Consider the following 6,465-nt stretch of genomic DNA (forward strand, 5'->3'; position numbering starts at 1 on the left):
AAAGAAGAATTTAGAGCCTTCCCTCAAACCATACACAAACGTTAACTTAGAATCCATCATAGACTGAAATGTAAGACCTCAAATTATGAATGTTTTAGGTGAAAACACTGAAGAAAATCTTTGGGACCTTGGACACCAAAAGCACTATCCATAAAGAAAAAAATTGAGTAACAGAACTAAATTAAAATCTTTTGCACTTCGAAAGACACCATTAGGAAAATGAAAAGACAAACCATAGGCTGGGAGAAAATATCCCTGAATCAAATATCTCATGAAGGACTTGAATCCAGAATATGTAAAGAAATTTTATAAATCAATAATACTAAGATAAAGAACCAAATTTAAACACACAGAAGATTTGAATACACATTTGTCCAAATAAGACATGCAAATGGCTAATAAACACATGTAAAGATGTTCAACACCATAGTTATAAATCCAAAAAAGAAAAAAGCCCAAACTCTTTGCTGTCGAGTTCTAACACATAACCACCATATAGGAAAGTAGAAGTGCCCCATAAGGTTTCCAAAGACCAGCTGGTAGATTTGAACTGCAGACCTTTACTTAGCCGCTGTAGTACTTAACCACTATAGAACCAGTGCTACTCACAGTCATCATGGATGTATAAATGAAACCACATTGACATAGCACTTCACACTTACTCTGTGCCTATACCAGAAAACATAGATGATAACCTGTGTTACTGATGATGTGGACAAATTTGAACTCTCATACAGTGCTGGTGGGAATGCAAAATGACACAGCCACTTTAGAAAACAGTTTGACTGTTTTTAAAAAGGTTAATAATAATTTTAACATCTTGTTGTTACAGGTTGAATTGAATCCTCCAGAAATATGTGTTGAAAATTTTAACCCCTATATCTCTGGACGAAATCCCATTTGGCAATAGGATTTCTTTGTTCTATCAGTGAGGCCGTATCGCTGTAGAATGTGTCCTAAACCTACTAACACTTGCGATGAAAACATCAGGTTAGAGTCAAAGACAAGGGAGCACACGCTGGGTGGAAGACAGGTGCTACCAGAAAACAGACACAGGTGAATCTACTTAGAAGCACATAAAGCAGCACAGGAAGTAGGATTGCAGGCTGCTAAAAGGTTAAGTTGGCTCCACTGGGGATTGAACCCAGGATCTTCTGCGTGTAAAGCAGATGTGCTAACCACTACACCATGGAACCACTGTAAGTATAGTCCCATGGACATCCAGAAGAACTAACAAATCTGTATTGGAAGAAGTCCAGCCAGAATGCTCACTAGAAGTGAGGATGGCAAGACTTCCTCTCACGTATGACGTGATATCAGAAGGGATCAGCCCTTTGAAAAGGACATTCTGCTTGGTAAATGAGAGGGTCAGTGAAAAACAGAAAGACCTTCAATGAAATGGATTGACACAGCACTGCTGCAATGGCCTCAAGCATAACAATGGTTGTGGGGATGGCACAAGAGCTGGCAGCGTTTTGTTTTCTTGTAGGGTCTGCTGTGAGTCAGAACCAGCTCCATGGCACCGAAAAACAACAAAATCAAAAAGTTGAACTAGACGAGAAAGAACCTCCCCCCAGAGACACATACTGAAGTTGGCCTTCTACCCTCCTAAACTGTGAAAAAGAAAGAAAGAAAAAAAAAATCCTGTTCTTTAAGCCACCCAAAGGACTGGTCCCTCCTGATAACAAGTGGAAAGCATCTAAGAGGAGGCCTCACCATCTTCGCTTCTAATGAGCATTCTGGCTGTACTTCTTCCAAGACATTTTGTTAGTTTTTCTGGTAGTCCATGGGACTGTACTTGTTGTGGTTCCATGGTGTAGTGATTAGCATATAAGCTTTACATGCACAAGATCATGGGTTTGATCCCCAGTGGAGCCAGTGCTATTTCAGTCACAGCAGCACGAAGAAACTAAGACATCATTATGTCAGGGACCACATCTGTTTTGCTACCTTTGTATTGGCAGGGACTGGCACACAATAGTACATCAATACCTGTTGCCATCAAGCCAATTCACTCTTCCATAGGGTTTCTATGGAGCAGCTGCTAACACTTTACTTAGCAGCTGAGCTCTTAATCTTAATGTCACCAGGGCCTTTCTGTATCAGTGTATCTGCTACATGTTGGGGGAAATCCTTCAGCTGTCTTGGGGAGGTGAGGCAGACACACAATTTTAGTATGATGTGAGGCCCACGGAGGTATGGCTAGTCTAAACGTTAAATCTTTACTTCGGGAGCAATTCTCGTGGGGCCAAGCAGTGTCCAATCTTCTCTCAGAATCCGTTCCTCACTGATTTGAAAGTCCATTGAACTAAACTTGTCTTCGGTCTGGGATGGTGACAACTAGACCAATGACCAACATCATGATAAATGGAGAAAAGATTGAAGTTGTCAAGAATTTCATATTACTTGGATCCACAATCAATAGCACTGGAAGGAGCAGTCAAGAAATCAAAAGATGCATTGCATTGGGTAAATCTGCTGCAAAGGACCTCTTCAAAGTGTTGAAGAGCAAAGATGTTACCTTGAAGACTAAGGTGTGCTGACCCAAGACATGGTATTTTCAATCGCATGATACGCATGTGAAAGCTGGACAATGAATAAGGAAGACTGAAGAAGAATTGACGCCTTTGAATTGTGGTGTTGGTGAAGAATATTGAATATACCATGGATTGTCAAAAGAACGAACAAATCCGTCTTAGAAGAAGTACAGCCAGAATGCTCCTTAGAGGCAAGGATGGCGAAACTGCATCTTACATACTTTGGACGTGTTGTCCGGAAGAATCAGTCCCTGGAGGACATCATGCTTGGCAGAGTAGAGTACAGGGTCAGCGAAAAAGAGGAAGACCCTCAATGAGGTGGATTGACACAGTGGCTGTAACAATGAGCTAAAGCATAACAACGATTGTAAGGATGGCTCAGGACCAGGCAGTATTTCGTTCTGTTGTGCATAGGGTCGCTATGAGTCAGAACCAGCTCAACACCACATAACAACAGTGACATTACCCGAAAAGTATGAAGGATAAGTAGTTAAGCTGTTGAGTTGAAAAACCAGCAGCATCTCAATGGACTTATGTTTTTATATGGCTATTTATCTTGTCTGCAAATGCAGAAATAAATCCTCCATACTGAATTGTTGTGAAACACAAACCTTTCAGAAGGATGGTGGGCCATCCCAAGTTTTGTATGGAGTTCCTGTGCTAATCAGGCCTCCTTATCCTCATTCACCTCTGAAATGAGCTCAATCTGTTCAAACTGTATTTCCAGCACCCTTAAAACTTTGACACTTTTATCATGTACTTCTGGTCAAAGAATCTGTGAGCTCCCGATGTACAGGGTGCTAATTCAGCCTAGCCTCCCCACATAGTAGAGCCTTCATGTTCAGAAATGCTGGCTGTGATATGATGAAGTTGTTACACTTGATAGCTGCTGATGGGAAAGCTGACCCCAAACAGTGTGAAGGTTAAAAAAAGTTAAAACTCTCATTCTGGTAATAGAAACTAACATGGAAGTGAGGGATGTCCTGGGCTGAAATCATCACAAAGTTATAAAAAAGCAAGAAGAAAGAGTCTATTCCACAAATGTTCAAAGAGGCAAAAATGGAAAATAGACAAGCAAACTGCCAGAGCCATGTCTGCCCGAGTTCAAGGAATGTTACAGAATCGAGTATATATCAATATTATAAATGGGTAATATCATTAAAAGTTTCACCTTTTCAAACTGGCTAAAAACTGCTAAATATACATGATTCTACATTTTGAATTGTCTTTCTTCAGAAGCATTGGTTCAGATTTGAGTAATGGCAGTCAGGAAGGTCTTCACTGGTTCAACACATCTTACTATTTACTAAATACTAAAAGACAAAGAGAAGAGTGGAAAATACGTGGATCTTTTGTGCTCTGTTTAAGATTTGTTTATATGAAATTTTCCCTAAAGGATGCTTTCTAGGTTTCCCTAGCTATTGTTTTTATACCTCACGACCAGTTGATGTGTCCTTGTGAGTCCACCTCCAGCTAGGTCACTTTATACTAACGGACAGGGAACAATGGCCCCAATTTCAACTCCTAGGTCATGAGCACCGTGTCCGTTCACCTCTTCTGCCAGCACACTTATTGGAGGTCAATAACCTTGGTATAGTAGAAGGAACTCGAGGTATGACATCCAGTCACATCTGTTTCCATATAATATTACAATGTTACAGAAAAGGGAAAATCAGTGATCTTTCTAGATCTCATTTTCATCGTTTGCTAGTTGAAAAATTAAGCCAGAATACTCCTCAGAAGGGAAGATGTTGAGACTTTGTCTTATATGTTTGGACATGTTTTCAGGAGGGACCAGTCCCTGGAGAAGGTCACATGCTAGGTAGAGAGTCAGCAAAAAAGAGGAAGACCCTCAATGACATGGATTGACACAGTGGCTGCAACAAAGAGCTCAAACATAGCAATGATTGTCAGGATTGTGCAGGACCAAGCAGTGTCTCATTCTATTGTACATGGAGTCACTATAAGACTGCAACTAACAACAACAACTACATTCTGTGCCAGACACGGTTCTAATAACAAATGCTACAGTAGTAAACGAATAAAAAAAAGTCTTTTGAGTTTTCCCTCAATGTAGAACAAAACCGGCATTCCTAACCAAGGCCAGATTTACTGAACTGATAGAGACTAGAGGAATCCCTGAGACTATTGCCCTAAGACACCCTTTTAACTTGGAACTGAAGTCACCTCCACAGGCCTCCTTTCAATCAAATAATAGATGGCTTATAAAATAAATATCACCTGCGAGGAATGTGTTCCCTTAAACAATCAACTATACGAGACCAAATGGTCAAAATTTACCCAAACACGAGAAGGCAAAAATGGGTAGGGAAGCTAGATAAATGGACATAGAACAAATAGAATGGAAATAATGAGAATGCTGACACCTTGCAAAAACTGTAGCCAATGTCATGGAAAATTTGTACAAAAATTGTAAAATGGGAACGAATTTGGTGTGTTAAATTTCACCTAAAACACAATACACATTTTTAAAAACACACAAAAAAGTCTTTTCCCTCATAGACCTTACGTTCCGGTGATAAAGAAAGGCAGATTGCAAAATGATTAAGTAAATTACATAGTTTATTAGATGTACATAAATATATTGACAAAAAAAATCAGGAATGAGGATAAGGCATTCAGGAAGAGTGAAACTCTGGAAGTCCACGGTGGATTCACTAATAATGTGATATTTGAAGAAGATGAGTTAGAGCACATATCTGGAATAGAATGTTGAAAGCAAAGGCAGTGGTTAGTGCGAAGGTCCTGAGACAGAAAGGTATCTAATGTATTTAAAGTACAACAAGAAGGTCAATGATAACTTTAGAGCGTGAGCAAGGGGGAGAGTGGTAGGAGAAAAGGTCAGAGAGGAAATTGATTAGGGAGCAGGGACATTATGTAGAGCCTTGTAGATTATTATAAGGATTTTGGCTTTTTTTTTTTTTTTCCTCTGAGTACAGTAAGGATCCAATGATGCATTTTTAGTACAGAGAACAATAAGGAGCCATTGTCGGGTTTTAAATATTCTGTAGACAGTATCTTGTTAAAGGCAATGGAAGCAAACTCAAGACATAATGAGAAATATTGACAATATTCTGAACCCCTGGTGGTGCATGGTTAAGAGCTCGTTGGCTGCTAACCAAGAGGTCAGCAGTTAGAATCCACCAGCTACTTGGAAACCCGATGGGGCAGTTCAACTCTGTTCTATAGAGTTACCCTGAGTTGGAATCAACTCCATGGCAACAGGTAATAATATTCTAAATTAGAGAATATTATGGCTAGAGCCAAGCTAATAGTAATGGGAGTATCTGAGAACTGGCCATATTCCAGGTATATTTTGAAGATAAAGCAAGGACAATTTTCAGAGTGACTGGATATGCTGAATAGAGCAAAAATGGAGTCAGTGAAGGTCCCAAATTCTTAGTCCTAAGCCGCTGGAAGGACGAAGTTGCAGTTAAATGAGATAGAGATCAACATGTTTGGAACAGTTTCAGAGGATAGATATGAATTCCACTTTGGGATATGTTAAGTTTAAGATGATTACTGTAAGACTTCTAAGAGGAGATAATCAGTCGGCTAGAGATACACAATGGTACTCCAATGAAGACCATGGAAGATGTAACCATGTGATGATGAGCTTAGCCACAGAATGACAACAAAAACAGAAGAGGCCTGAGGATTGAGCTCTGAGACTTTACAATGTTTACCCAAAAGCCAAAGAGGTCAGATAAGGAGATAATCAGGTAGAGAAAGTGCTTGACAGACATATGGATATAGTGCACTGGACCCTGAAAAAGGGACAGGGAGAACAAGATGTCAGATGCACATCAGACGCACAACCCACTTGCAAGGCCATCCCCACTCGCAGCATCATTTCTTCACTGAAATTTCTATCTTAAGGCTTTATGTCACTTGTTTCAAAAACCTC

The 6,465-nt window shown here is 39.9% G+C and overlaps 1 non-coding gene across 1 annotated transcript; it reads right to left on the reverse strand.

The window, feature by feature from the left end:
- Nucleotides 1–1,123: 1,123 nt before the first annotated feature.
- TRNAV-UAC (transfer RNA valine (anticodon UAC)) lies at nt 1,124–1,196 on the reverse strand. Its single transcript has one exon. It is a non-coding gene; the product is annotated as a tRNA-Val (tRNA).
- Nucleotides 1,197–6,465: the final 5,269 nt, after the last annotated feature.

Source organism: Elephas maximus, chromosome 1 (assembly GCF_024166365.1).
Source record: "Elephas maximus indicus isolate mEleMax1 chromosome 1, mEleMax1 primary haplotype, whole genome shotgun sequence".
NCBI classification, from domain to species: domain Eukaryota; kingdom Metazoa; phylum Chordata; class Mammalia; order Proboscidea; family Elephantidae; genus Elephas; species Elephas maximus.